The sequence below is a fragment of the Astyanax mexicanus genome, chromosome 15 (assembly GCF_023375975.1).
Source record: "Astyanax mexicanus isolate ESR-SI-001 chromosome 15, AstMex3_surface, whole genome shotgun sequence".
NCBI classification, from domain to species: Eukaryota; Metazoa; Chordata; class Actinopteri; order Characiformes; family Acestrorhamphidae; genus Astyanax; species Astyanax mexicanus.
Genome location: NC_064422.1, coordinates 45,510,209 through 45,525,598, shown reverse-complemented (window position 1 = coordinate 45,525,598; position 15,390 = coordinate 45,510,209). Strand labels below are relative to the sequence as shown.

At 36.1% G+C, this 15,390-nt stretch overlaps 1 long non-coding RNA gene across 1 annotated transcript; it reads right to left on the bottom strand.

Annotated features, from left to right (window-relative positions):
• Nucleotides 1-481: 481 nt before the first annotated feature.
• LOC125781220 (uncharacterized) lies at nucleotides 482-1,229 on the bottom strand. The gene is made up of 2 exons (XR_007424439.1): nucleotides 1,103-1,229; nucleotides 482-600 (listed from the first exon to the last, which is right to left on the bottom strand). It is a non-coding gene; the product is annotated as an uncharacterized LOC125781220 (long non-coding RNA).
• Nucleotides 1,230-15,390: the final 14,161 nt, after the last annotated feature.

The following is a 15,390-nucleotide window of genomic DNA, read 5'->3' as shown; positions in this document are numbered from 1 at the left end:
ACAGTACAATAAAACTAAAATATTAGTAACTAAAATATTATTAATATTATTAAAACATAAAAAATAAAATATCCTGGATCAAGGAAACATAAGCTGCGGTCCAATCTGAAGGGAGCTGCCTAGGTAGTCATTGCCTTCAAAGGCAGCTCCCTCGTTCGGCAGCATTTTCACCCATAAGGGATCTTATAAGGCAGCGCGTTCGGGACACGCTCTGGAGTCAGCATACGTCATCACGTCTAGCGCGAATGAAACCATAATATAATAAATATTTTGTATGAGCCATCAGAGCTAAATTATCAAACTAAGCTACGTTTCACACAATAGTACATTCATACACAGTCAGCTAATTTATCTTTACCTTTTAGTTGCATAAAACACATGATTCATAAACTTTTTATTTATTTATTTACCCATACCCACTAGTTGAGATGTGATACTACAATAAGCATAGTGACAATAAAAACACAGCAAGCAAAAATAATAATGTTAAGAGAGAAAACTTTATTACATTCAAAGAAAAAAATATATATTCATAAAGGGAGCTAACGCTGCCTCCAGCCGGTCTGACCAGAGTTCACCTTCCCCGGCCCACGTTCATCCCTGTGGAAAAAATAAATCTGAATTAGTAACAGCGGTTTATGGAGAACACGCTCATAATTCCACTATGTACACAATTAATCACTCAGTTACAGGTAACTCTAGTTATTCGCTCTAACAATTAAACTATTTACACATTAAATCACTGAATTACAGGTTATTCTACAGTGTTACACTATTTACACAGTAAATCACTTAGTTATACGTAACAGTGACTTAAAACAGTTAAAACTTTTTACACTGGACGGCCAGGGTATCTTTGTTTCCTAGCGGGGGTTTCCTCAGCGCTGCAGCCGCGTTTGGTACTCTGTAAGTCGGCTAGATGCGTGTTAGCTTACCCGGTAAATTAGCGCGATAAGCTAACGGTAGCTTCCGCCGGTCAGGTCTTACATTAAATGAAGTACAGGCGAAAACAACGATGGAAAACAACTTAAAACAGTCTAAAATATGCTAGTTTGATAAACCCACGCAGCGGTGAGTGGAAATACAGGAGGGAATTACTTACATTTGTACAGAAACTCCGTGGCAGGCCGGCTCCGTCCGCCATGTTTTTAAATCTGAGCGCTGGAACTCTGAGCTGGTGAAATGCATCATGGGATTGCCTTCGCCGCAAAGGATACATCTCACGCTGCCTTCAGAATCGGGGTAAAATAAGACAGCTGCCCAGGTAGGCAGCACATGCCACCTTCCGAATGGGACAGTCCTTTTCTCGGGAGCGCGCCTATGCTGCCTGCAAATGCTGCCTAGTTGGGCAGCTCCCTTCAGATTGGACCGCAGCTATAATATATGTACTATTGTTGTTCCATATTGTATTATTTAACGCAATAATAACAACAAAAATGATACAAAAAATAATAAAAACCCAATATTGTAATAAAAGCAATATTCCTAGAAAGCAGTCTGCTTTGTAGGTGTTTTACTATTTACTGTTATTTTCTTTTTTCACCTTTTTTCACGCTTGTTTGCAGTTTATATGCATGCACTTAGAGAGTTTTCACACCTTTTCACTCGTAATCTTATGGTATTATTAATACATATTAATGAAAATTATTAGTTATTCACTGTTTAATATACTGTATACAGCAGTAGCCTGTGATAATAGTGATCATGTATACTAAGCATTATCATGCTATAGTGCACTAAAGTGTTCTTGTAGCCTCATTATTTTATATACAGCCACTTTAATTACAGTATAAAAATAGTAGAAAAGTCTTTTTACTTTTTCAAATTGTGCTAAGTGTACTTAACTGTACTAAAATGGAACTATTTTCAATATATTTAAGTAACATTTAAACATTTAAACTACTTCATGTATGTAACCCCCATATTTTAAATATGCTTACAGTAAAATTATAATACATTTAATAATGAGTATTAAAGCTGTATCACTATCACTATTATTATTATTATTATTATTATTATACACCAGGTATATTAAAGTATATGTACTAAGAAATGATGTTAAATATATGTGATCTATATTTATATTAGAATACAAATATACATGCTTCTTATATGTTCCTGTCTTTTGTAGCAAGTAGCACACTTCTAGTATACTGTACTGCGTTGGGTATAAAAATATATATTTTAATATACTGTACTACAATTTTTAGCATGTTACAAATTTACTTTTTTTTAAATTAGTATTAGTAATTTAATTTATTTTCTAAAAAGTTGATACATGATACATTTTACTTTAAGTGAACTACTGTAAAATATACAGAAGTATATTTGGAAATAAGTATTTTAAAAGTATACTGAATTACATTAAACTAAAAGTGGACTTAAAACTTTTTTAAAAATACTCTATATTGTACTTTTTAAAAAGTATGATCAAAGTTTACTTTCAAACATTTGATGAAAGGATAATGTATTAATGTATGTGGATTAATTAACTTTAAAGCACCACTGGATATAACAGTATATAACTACATATATAACTGTGTATATAACACTTTCAGTCAAAAAATTTATTTTAATTCTAGTCTAAAATTAGTCACGTCTGATTTTAACAACACATTAAAACACAAACTGTAAAAAAAAACTGTTAAAGTTATTCTAAATTCTTGTGATTTTAAGATATAAAATCAGCTTTTTTAAGGGGTCAAATTAACCCTAAACAACACTGATGTATACAAAAAGTGTACAGGACACAGAAAACATGCCTAATATGTCATTAATTTTATTTTTACCCAGTTGTCCCCAATAAATTAAGAAAAGTCACTAAATAAAATGATATTAACTGCTTATTTAAAGATGTTAAAAATGGAATGGGTTCAAATTGAACCCAAACATCATAGGAGAGTTATAAAAATGTTCTACTGAGCTGCAATAAAGCCAGTAAACGGGTTCTTTTGTCCTTTTTGTCCACGTCTGTAGCGCTGGGAGGGACATTTGTATGCAGTTGTATTTGCAGCCCCGCAGATTTAAATCTGCACTAGTCTCAAATCCAGCTGCCTTACATTTTACAGTGATGTAAGAATCCAATATAATATCCCTGTGGGAAGTGAATAGAATCACTCTGATTGGATTCTCTCACTGAGAAAACAACACCAATTACAGCAGTAAACCATTTCATGCTGTACCTTCAGTTATTTACTTTACTCTTAAAAAAAACAGCAACTTCTGACTCAAAGTTCAGCCGTGACTCAACAAAATGTGAACAAAATGAGTCGTGTTACAAGATTTACTCGAAAGGCCTGTATACCAAGTAAAAAAGACCTTTAATTTTAGAAAATATAGGCGAGTCGACAATTGTGCACCGTGCAGCTTGATTTAGGGCAGTGGCAGTGCGTCTTTGCTATCATAACGACAGGAAAAGTACACCTTGTGCAGCTCGAAACACAACGCAAAAAGCATGTACTAATTCTCTTAATTAATCATCCAGGTAGCTGCGTCATTAAAATAGCAATCCGCCAAAGTCTGAGCTCACCTGACTGAAAGAAAACAATGAGTTCTTAAAGTGACACTCTGATTGGTTTATTAATTCATGTTACGCCCAAAATTAACCACATCCATGATTAATTAAGAGAATTAGTACATGTCTTTTGTCTTTTGAGTTTCGAGCTGGTCAAGGTGTACTTTTCCCATCATTACGATAGCAAAGACACACTGAAGTGGATGACTGATAACGTGTCTAATAGCACCCGACACGTTTCTCCTGCTGTAGCAGCACCATTCCTATTGAGCCCTATTTTAGCGATCTATACGTAGGCAAGTCATCAACCGTGCACCATGAAGCTTGATTTAGGGCGTGGCAGTGTGTCTTTGCTATCATAACGACAGGAAAAGTACATCTCGTGCAGCTCGAAATGCAAAGCAAAAGGCATGCACTGTACTAATTCTCTTAATTAATGATGGCTGTGGTTCATTTTGGGTGTAACGTGAAATAATAAACCAATCAGAGTGTCACTTTAAGAGCTCATCATTCCCTTTAAGAGTCAGGTGAGCTTGTCCAGGTAGCTGCACCGTTAAAATAGCAATCCGCCAAAGTCAGAGCTCACCTGATCTACTCTCAAAGAGAATGACGAGTTCTTAATGCGACAGTCTGATTGGTTTATTATTTCACAGTTAAATTAAAAACTAATTTAAAACAATCACAGGCTTTCAGTTTCAGTTAGTTTTAGTTTCAAATCATTGAAACAGCTCACCAAAACCTCAACCTATCTTTTATACTTGACAATATTTGATTAACTTTACAGGTCCTCACTTTGTCCACCTTAATTTATTTAACTAAACTGAGTTTTATATTATTTGTAGCCTCGCTCTAAATTCAGCTCTGGGCTGGTAAAGAAGTGATGGTGTGTGGTAAAGTGAATGGGGAGCGCAGTGATTGTGGTGATCGATGATTTAGTTCTGGCTGTGCCAGTGACTGTTGATTCTAGACGTGGTTTAACCAGATCAGTCGCGCAAGTCTATTTTTTTTTCCGCTGCCAAGATAGAAACAAGCCAGAAATTTACCTGAAAACACATAATTTCCAGACCACCACGCCCATCAGCCTTAATATATTCCAAAGGTCCAACGCTATTTTAAGGATGCGTGCGCAAGACATAAAAATAGACTGTTGACGGGGTGGACGATGGCAACGCGCCACGCTACACGCCTTGCGTGGGGTGTACGACAGGGCCCTTTTAGTGCAACACAAGTGTCTGTTCAGCATCTATAACAGTGTCTTCACAGGATCTTACTGTAGAAGTTTATGAGGTTGAACAGCCTCACGTAACTAAGCATTTTTACCAATAAGTAACTTTTTCTCCTAGAACTACTCAACTAAGTAAAGAAAAACATACTTTAAGGAAATGTGATATTTAAAAATGTTATGATGATGGAACTGGCACTCATCAGGTCTGCCCCAGGAAAGGATAGAAGAGTGAGAGTTTCCTCTGTTGTACAGCCTCAGAAATCGCAAGTTAACAGCTCCCCAGATAAAAGCACCTAAATTCTTCTTCACAGAGTATTTTGGTAAGTTTGACACAAAAAAATTATTAAAATAAAATAAAAAATAATGAGAAGATGTGTTGATTGAAACTTTTGACTGTACAGTGAAAAATGTTTCACCTCTAACATAAACAAACTTTAATATCAGACATATATAAGCTGAGTAAATAAAAATAATGCCTTTTTAAATTATAATTTTATTTATTAGGGGGAAAAAAAATCTATGTGTCTATGTAAAAGTGTCGAATCTTCACAGGGTTTTACTGTAGAAGTGTTGGAGTTTTTAATGTTGAACAGCCTCAGGTGGACGTTACCAAGCGTTTTTCCTCGTTGGTAATTCTCTCACAGCACTCTCCAGATTTCTGACGGGTTAGATTTTGTCGTTGGCCGGCGGTTTCTCCTCCGGAGTGTGAAGGGTGGTCCTGCCTGTTCTCCTCTGTAATTCAGGAGAGGCAGCAGGAGGTTTCCTCCTCTCTTCAGCTTGTTCTGGGCTCCCTGTCGAGCCTCGCCGCCGCCGCTGTCTGCTGGAAGAAGAGGAATTACACTCTGAAGAGCTGAAGAGTCTGCATTCTTTGGTCTGTTGTGACTCTTCAGATCATGCACGGTACTGAAGAGCGGTAAATGGGCCGCGGGGATGGAGGGATTTAAGTGGGCAGGTTGATTAGGAGCTCACCTAAAGTTGGATCTCCTCAAAGTACAGCTTTATAAACCGGCTGACAAAACTATTGGAAATACATTAGAAACCCTCATATATTTTCATATATATTTTATTCTATAGCTTTTCTTGGGAGAACACTAAAGAGATACAAATGCATCCCAAAAAGAAAATTATAGAATATCATTGAAAAAAGTTACTTCAAATTGTGAAACTCATGCTTTTCCATGAAAGGTTCTGGTTATGAGAACCCTGGTGCTTTTTGCAACCAGTTTTAGTGGAACCGTCAAAAAAAGTCATACAAAAGCGCCATACGTCACCAACAGAGGGCACAAATATCGTCACGGTTCGTGCGGAAAAATCTAGTATTCTTCAGTTCCCGCTGCAAACAAACATTCCTGGTTCCATAACCTACTGTTGTTGTTGTTGTTGATGGATTATAAGGAGCACTGATGATTTTTAGGAAAATTAACAGATTTTAAATACGCCTTATAATGTGAAAAAAATACGCTATTGTTCCATGTATCATCATCACCTGTAACAGAGTTATAGGTTAACAGATTTCTCTTCCAAACTTATCTTAATGAGTTATAGTATTTTAAAGTCATTTTTTATTTTAAAGTCATTATTTAGTTGAGTAGTTGTTGCTTCTCATAATCTGGATTCGAACATTACTCAAATATTCACTATTCACTGTATACCTGTAACTCTACCTCTTCACTACTTTACTTTAACTGATGCTCTCAAACACTTTATTAAGAGACAAGAAATTCAAGTAATTAACTCTTGATGAGTTCAGCACAGCTGTTAACTGAAAGCCTGAATTCCAGGTGACTCTACTTTATAAATCTGGTTAAGAACCCCTGCGATAGATTACAGTACATACCTGATTACAGTACATTTGCCTGGAAAATCGAGGAGATGTATATATATATATATATTATTATTATTTTTTTTTTTATCCGGACAGGCCTAAAATAATCAGATTGCTGCTGATTGCAGTGAAAAACTGTATGTAATTTTCAGCTCCTGTGAAAAGGGAAGAACCCCTGGGACTCCATGTAAATGTAATTCTGTTTTATCAGGGTCATTGTTTAAAGTTAGTGGTATTGCTGCTCTGTTCTGGAGGGCGAGCTGCTGAAGGTGAATGGTTGTGGTTGGTTAACCTCGTTTTCGCTTGTCTTCCAGCGTAACCTTTCTTTACAATCCTCCAATAACAGCCCTGTAGACTCTACTCTAATATAAATTACTGTTAAAGGAAGAATTTCATCCTGTTCTTTTCTTGTCTAAATGCCGGCAGATTCATTTGTGCGGCTAAATAAGAGATTTACCACCCTTTGTTTAACATCGCTGATGGCGAAACATGAAAAACTGATGTTTAACCAACAGATTCTAGTAAAAGCTTCAGATCAGACGTGGCCCATACTGTGTCGCAATCATCCGGCACTGTGCAGCTGTTTACCCAACACATAGAAATCTCCGTTTGAGCTCCTGACTTGATTTATAGTCGTGCAGTTTGTGGCAGTAATTATAAAGAAATAAGCACTGCAGAGAAGATTCAGTGTCGTCTAGAATTCGAGTCGATGCAACATGACTACTCTTTTAAAAATGTTAAAAAATCAAGGTGCTTTAAGGGATGCAATAAAAAAAAAAACACTTTGGTGTGATAAAGAGTGTCAGTTGATTAAAAAATGTAAAAAAAAAAAAAAAAAAAAGACGCAATTTTTTTTTATAGTGGATATTTATTTTTAATATAAATAAAAGAATGCATGTAAGAAGTCTAAAATGCAATTATATTTATGTAAGTGGTGTCTAAAAAAATTAAAATACTAGTATAAACTGGGGCGCTGGAATAAAAAATGCATGATCAATTTTAAAGTAGTTTTATTATACTTTATTATAAACATTTCAGCTTATTTGTAAGGATTTCTGAATTTCTAATCTTAATTAGCTGAGTATAAAAGAGCGTTTTTACACCTCTAGTTAAAGTGAACGTTTTTATGATCCGGATCAGTTGATTTTTTAGTTGATGAGTTTATTAGTTTATTTGAAGCGTTTCTCCCTCTGTTTGGTTTGATTTAGTTTCACACAGGCATAAAATAAAATAAACGCACCAGTTGGTGCGAAATGTGCACCAATAAACCACACAAGCACATCAGAGCCTCCTCTGATTGGTCAGAGCTTTCTGCCACGTTCTGTTTTAACACAGAAAACTAAAATTTGCTGCTACACTTTTAAAAAACAGTTTTTTTTAATGGGATGTGCAGCGCAGAGGTGAGCAGTGAACGCTGCACATGCCGTGAACTCAGTGTGTAAACAGCATGGAGCAGCAGCAGAGGCAGTGTTTGTATTAGCAGTGTATTATCTGGCTAATATATCAGACAAAACTGCGTTTTATCACCAGTTAAGCTGAATTAAAAAAAAATAAAAATATATATTTGATATCGAACCACTCCAGGAAGAAAATCTGTGCATTGGGATTAAAGATTACGGCAGAAGTTTGGGGTCAAATATGGTGGCATAATTAACTTATGTTAAAAAAAAAAAAAAAAAAAAAAAGTATGCATTACTTATTTCAAATTAATCGGGTGTGTTAATTTTTATTTTTTTTTAATTCTGGACCAATGACTTTAACAAGGCTGATTTACTTGTTGCATTGAATTCTATACATTTAGTCCAGTTTTTGCAGTTTTGGATGCTTTCAGACTTGCTTCGTTTGGTTCAGACTTTTTGACTTTTTGGTCAGTTTGGGTCTAAATCAAAGTAGCGAGTGTGAAAGGTACGTAGAACCTATAATCCGATGGATGAGTCTATGTTTGGTGGTTAGCGGGAGAATTGTACTTGTCTGACTGCATTGTGTAAAGTGTAAAGTTTGGCTGAGGGGGGATCATTAGAGTGTAGGGTCGTTTTTAAAGAGGTGTTCTCGGCCCCTTAGTTCCAGTGAAACAAACTCTTAATGCTTCAGCATACCAAGAGATTTTGAACTGTTTCAATGCTTTTCTAAAATATTTTTGGTAATATAGTGTATTTTTAAGAGGTGACTCATAGGTAACTCGTAGGTATCTAGTTTTTCTATTGTTGACACGCTTATAAGACTTGCTTAAATTTATTTCATTTTTCCCAAAAATGTCAGAGCTCCTCATAATCAGGTGCGTCTTATGTATGAATTCTACCAGGTATTATGAGTTATACAGGAGTTTCAGTTTAGTTCTCCAGCACCACGGCTGGAGCAGAATTAGCATTAGCCGCTATCCACGCTAAGCACTAGCACTTAACCATTCAGAGGTGCGTTTACCATGTTACAGCAAGCTACATAGGATGAACCGCTAGCTAATATCACCCTGGCTTACTGAAACACTCAGGGTTTCTCAGTGTAGCACTGTCAAGCGCTAGCAGTTAGAAGCTAATGCTAATGCTCCAGCCTTAGTGCTGGAGAAATTTGGGAATCTAAGCTTACTGTAAATAAACGGAAGCACTTTACTCAACCAAATAAACAGTTTTCAGGAGAGAAACCTGTGTAGATTTACTTCCAGCACTCGTTTGAGTTTAAAAGAAAATGTTTTTTATTTTTTAATACAGTTTTGTTTACTAAGCTAAGCTTTTCTTAACTTAGTTAACCCCTAACCACCACTCAACGGTGAGACCTGTTGAATTAGAAGGGAAACATGGCGACACCCATGTTCCTTTCTAGTGTCACATAATGCACATTATAATCCGGTGAGGTTTATAGGGAGAAAAATACTCCTGAAATGCCTGTAATACACATCTGAGATGGACTTTTTGTTCTGTGATGTAGAACTTTCTTATAACGGATGTTTATGGTTGGTGTCTGGGGAAAACACAGAAGGCACTTGGCTTCGTCTCCATGTTCATTAAGCCACTCTTGAGTGTGTTTATCAGCGAGTATGTGGGAGTTATTATCAGGGAATATGGTAACATCATGTAGGAGCAGTGTTTGCACCATAGGATGCACCTGGTTCCAGCCGTCGTATTATCATGCACAGCAGCATCACAACTAATGACTCCCATAACGCTCCCTCCCACAAGCTGTCTATATCATTACAGATCCAGAGCCACGTTCAGCAGTCTGACCACAGGAAGTGTGGGCTGGAGGACTTTATCTAAAGAGGAAAATGTGGATATTTATCAGAAGGACTTTACTTAGTTTGATATTAAATGGATACATTGTTTTTTTGGTCAAATGTAAAATAAAAAAATAAACTAGATTGCCGTTTCTGCAGAAACTGCGAGTGTGATTGCAATGCTGGCTGGTATATGTCGTGGTTGCTATGGTGTTGCTAAGTGGTTGCCAGGTGGTTGCTAAGGTGTTGCTATGGTGTCTGTGCATTTTCATACGATTTTTAAACAGTAAAAGTAAATTTGAATATGCCTCTATACTATACTATACTATACTATAATGTCTTGACAGTAATACTTGACTGTATATAAGGCTTTATAATGCGTTACGCACTTATATAAAAGCTTAATTGATAACACTTTCTTTTAATGTCATCTCTATAAGTCTCTATAAGCATACTCATAACATGTAAAATTCATAAAATGTATAATTCATTAAAGCAATGTTTATTATGCATCATGAACTGTGACTATAATGCATTAATAGCTGTGTTTATAACATGTTATACATCAATGCCAAGAAACTCAGTCCCTGCTTGCAGACTTTATCATGACTAAAAAAGCTTCCAACTTATAAACACACCCTCAATAATCCTATACATATATTTTTAACCACTCATAAATTATTCTTGTCTTGAATATACTATTAATTATAGTTAATCTATAATGTATTATAACAGGTCTTTGTGCAAAGTAAAGTGCCAGACTTTCATTGTAGGAATAGGTTATTAACGATAGAGATATACTATTTTAACATATATATTATAAGCACAGCTTATAATGTATTATGATCACAGGTCATAATGCTTAACAAACATGGCTATAATGGGTTATGCATTTTTATAAACATTTATAGTCATGTTTATAATGCCTTACAAATGCATTATATTATGTTGTGAATGTTGTTATAGCATCTAATAAAGATGACATTCATAGAAAGTGTTACCGCTTAATTTGAGAAATCATAGCTGCACATTGTAATGCATTAGACCAAAATATACCAAATCTGTGTTATAGTGCATTACAACACTACATTGTACAATGTTCTTATGAACATATTAACTACAATACTTGTAGTTTATAATGTGTTATGAATGCCAAGTTATTATACAGACTTATTACAGTCATTATAAGGTATTATGCATGTCATATAATGCATTATAAATGCATTTGTTATACGTTATGAATACAGGGTTCATAGGAAGTGTTACCAAATTTTAGTCAGGTGCAAGACATTCATTTTACAATAATACTGATTAATGAGTTCTTTTTAGAATAAACCATGCATGCAAGCCCAATCCATGACACTACCTGCACTCTGTTTCACAGATGAGCTGATATGTTGTCTGAGATCATGAGCAGATCTTCTCTTTCTCTAAACTATAACCTTTCCTTCAGACTGCTAAGGGTTAATCTTTATCTCATTAGTTTAGAATCAGTCATTAAGACCATCTTCTGGTGAAGCTTTTGTATTTTTGTTCATGACGGTTTTTGCGAATTATAGATTGTGATACCTCCACTCCTTCCTGCTCTCTGGAGGTTGTTGTTGATATCAATAAAATTTATTATTTTAGGGTTTTTCTTTACAGAACTCACAGTGTTTTTTTTTCATCACCTGCTGTTGTTTTCCTTGATCTACCTGTTCAACATCCTAATTTTAACTTAGTACACCAGTGACGACTTTCTTCTTCAGGACATTCCAAACAGTTGTACTCACTATGGCCAATATTTGTGCTCTAATTGTACATTTTTTTCATACTCTGACCCTCAGTGCAGGTGACCCCCAGGGTCATATTTTATTTTATCACCATGACTTTTCTCTATCAGTAACACAAATTAGTGGAAACAGCATTTACATCAAATCTACAAAAAAACACCAATAAAAGACTATTCCTAAATCTTTTTTGTAAAATGTTTTGTAAAAAGTGTAATGTGATGAAGGATGGAGCGCTACAGGGCCAATTACCCAACCACTCTTTAGGACTCCTCCCCCTATCACTACTGATGCCCCCCAACACCAGGAGGGTTTAAGAAGACTAGCACATGCCTCCTCCGACACATGTGAAGTCAGACTCCTCTTTTCGAACCTTTTTGCCGAGTAGCATCACAGCGCCAACGCTCAGAGGAAAGCGCAGCGACTCGGTTCTGATAAATCAGCTCACAGACGCAGCCTTGTGCTGATCCACATCACCCTAGGAGGAGTGATGAGAGGAAAGAAGAGCGCCATCTACTGTACTGTACCCACCCAGAGAGAGCTAGACCAGCTGTGATGGCAAGCTGCATGACTGGGATTCGAACTGATTCATCTTTTTGTATCAAAAGCCAATTAAAATGATTGGTTTCACTGTTCCTATACTTTTATAGGGAGCTCTGTATGGTTATTTGTTGGAATGGCTCATTGAGAAACGCAGTTTTCTCAATTTCCTCTAGGAAATAAATTAAGTTATATAAATTTGAGTAACAGATCTGAGTATTTGACAGTGTTTTCCCGGTCGGAGTACGTCGTGATGCATCACAGCGTCTCTCGGCTCTGGTCTCAGTATTCCCGCTCCCGCTGGTTTAACCTGTGCGCTGGAGAGGCTGTTCTCTCTGAATGATAAATATGGAAGGAACATGTGAGTCATCCGTCTCAGAGCCGAGCCGAGCCGAGCCGGGGATAATGCTGCGGTAAGACTTGTCCGAACGGCAGTGTGCTGTGACCCCGGCATGTCTTAAACTCACTTCATTTACATGCCACGCCACAGCAATTTCCCAGATGAATGAAATGTCTACTTTCTGAGGCCGACAAGCACTATATCACCCTGCCTGTCTGCACTTCCTCTGCTGCTTAGCGCAGGATTCAGAGCTCACTCTCTCACTGCAGCTCTGCAACTGTGGGAGAAAATCCACAGAAAAGCCAACTCGTCGTTTCAGCTAGTCTGGTCACTCCAGTGGCGCAAAAAGGGAGTATGCAGCGCATGCGACGCATAGAGGCGCTGCACTAGAGGGGGCGCTGCACAAATCGATGCCGGAAAAAAAATATTTCTAGTCGGCATTTTCTCTAAGAGCTGTTTGTTCATGTATGATAATACACAGGGGCGTCGCCTGGCCTGGGCTTCCGGGGCTTCAGCCCCGAATGATTTTCCAGTAGCCCCGAATCGTTTCACTCAGCTCAGCTGTATTATTAGTGAGGAGCCGATCTCCGCTGTGAATGGAAAATCTCTTGACGCCAATAACGGAGCCAGTTCAAGGATAAAGTTTCGCCTTTCAGGAGAAACAGCCAATCAGCTTGCTGGTTTTGCGGAGCGCGGTGGGCTAGTAGGGAAGCACCGCCCCAGCCCCCCCCACCGCCTCGCTGGGGACGATTTTTGAGGGTTTTTGAGTTCTTGCACCGGGTTTCAGCACTGATGTTAAAACATATCTGGATATACGGTGATTTTTCTAAAAGAGAGCTAAACATGTAAACTGTGCTGATATGTTTCTGATAGCTGGTTAAAAAGACTAATCTCTGAATCAAAACATACAGATCAAGGTTTGAGAAAATAAAACTTGCCCTGATGTACCTGATCAGCCAATAACTATTTCATTTTCAAATAAATACTGTGTTTTTATTAATTTAGGATTGCAGGATTACTGTAAGCTATAATTAACAAAAATGTATTTAGCTAGCTAGTTAGCTAGAAGCTGGATGTTGTGGATAACCAGAATTTAGCACTATACTTACTTTAAATTAAATTCTTAATCCTGGTCTCTGCAATATAATGTATCATAGCAAGTAAATAAGTAGATGGTGAATCGTAAAACTAATAAATTATAGAACAGGGGTTGCCAACGCTGTTTTTTATATTACATAACTGATAGTATGTTTGCATACACCTCAAAAAGTATGTAGTAGCACCCCTCAATGGACACACAAATTAACAAACTAACTTAAAGTAACAAATTAAAGTAAAGTAACAAATTAAATTTAAATTTTATAAATGTAGTAATTTAATTTACTTTCTAAAAAGTTGCATGATACATTGTATTTTAAGTGAACTACTATAACAGTTGCTTTTTGTTTTTAACACACTTTTTCTAAAAATTTACAAAAGTATATTTGGAAATAAGTATTGTAGAAGTATATTAAATTACATTAAACTAAAAGTGTTCTTTATAGTATTTTTATAGTATTTTTTCACCAGGGCAGAAATGTGCAGAAAATCTACAGAAACGCCAAGAATCCCTAGTGAAAGAAAAAAAAAAAAAAAAAAAAACGTAATTGTACTTAAAACATATTGATAAATATCTGAGTATGTTGCAAATATACCAACAGATTTATGTACTTACTTAAAATATATTAAAATAAACATTAATTTTATGCTTTCATCAAATGTTTCCATGTAAACTTTGATCATACTTTTTAAAAACATCCTCCGAGATGCCCTATTTATAATAATTTTATAGTTTTACCTAGGCATTTTTTTTTACAAACTATATGTTACATCCAGAAATTATTGTGATAAACGATATTGTTTGCATTTTAAGACCATTAAATGCCACTAATATAATGATAACAATATCATAAAGGATTTACACCCTTTTAAACACAATATACTTTCCATTCCTGTTTATTCACCTAATTTTGGAACCTAAAAAAAAAAGTTTCCAGCTTGAACCAAAGTAGGTTTTAATCAGAAACAGAGGGTCGGCAGCAAACCACGAAGTGCAGCAGCCCCGGTCTGCCCCAGCTGGCACACGTTGGACCAGCCTTCACTCGAAAGATATGAAGTACACCTTTAGTGTAATGTTTACAATATACTTCTAAAAATTTTATTTTCCAAATATATGCTATAGTGCACTTTTTTAGGGCACTATAGCATAATAATGCTTAGTGTACTTTAGTAAAAGTTTTTTTTACTAGTGATTTCAGTTGATATTCTCTTAAAACACAATGAAACGCCTCACTTTTGTTTGGGTGATGAATTATTCCGCCTTGTTTTTGCATAACCCCCGAGGCAAAACTGTTCTAAAATCACATTTTTATGGGTTTTGCTGTTATGTTTGCTGCATATTCAAGGTCTGAGGCCTTGACTGCATTGTCTTCATTGATGAAATTGAGTAAAGTGGTTAGTATAACACACACACACTCATGTATATACACACACACTTATAGACACACACACACACCGCACTATTTAAGGTCATGTTTTACTCTGAAAAACATTAATTTCTGTGTTTACTGAGAGTTTCCCTAACTCAGAGTGGGAGAAAAATAAATAAATATATATATATTTATTTTTATATATCTATATATATATATTTATATGTCTCGTCTGAAAGAGACTGATGAAGCTCTGATGATAGCAGTATGTGGGACACCATCAGTGGTGGGTTCAGCTCCAGGGATATGATATCTATTTGGGTTTAATGCTCACTTCCTGCGTGACGTGGATGTCTGTCCTCCCTCAGAATGTGAGACATGTTTGACTGACTTTCAAACGGAGACCCAGATATATTTAAGTTTGAGAAACTACATACAAATAGCCCTAACTTTCATGCAGTCACTGATTTTATTATTAAGGCCACATTATACCTTTAATTC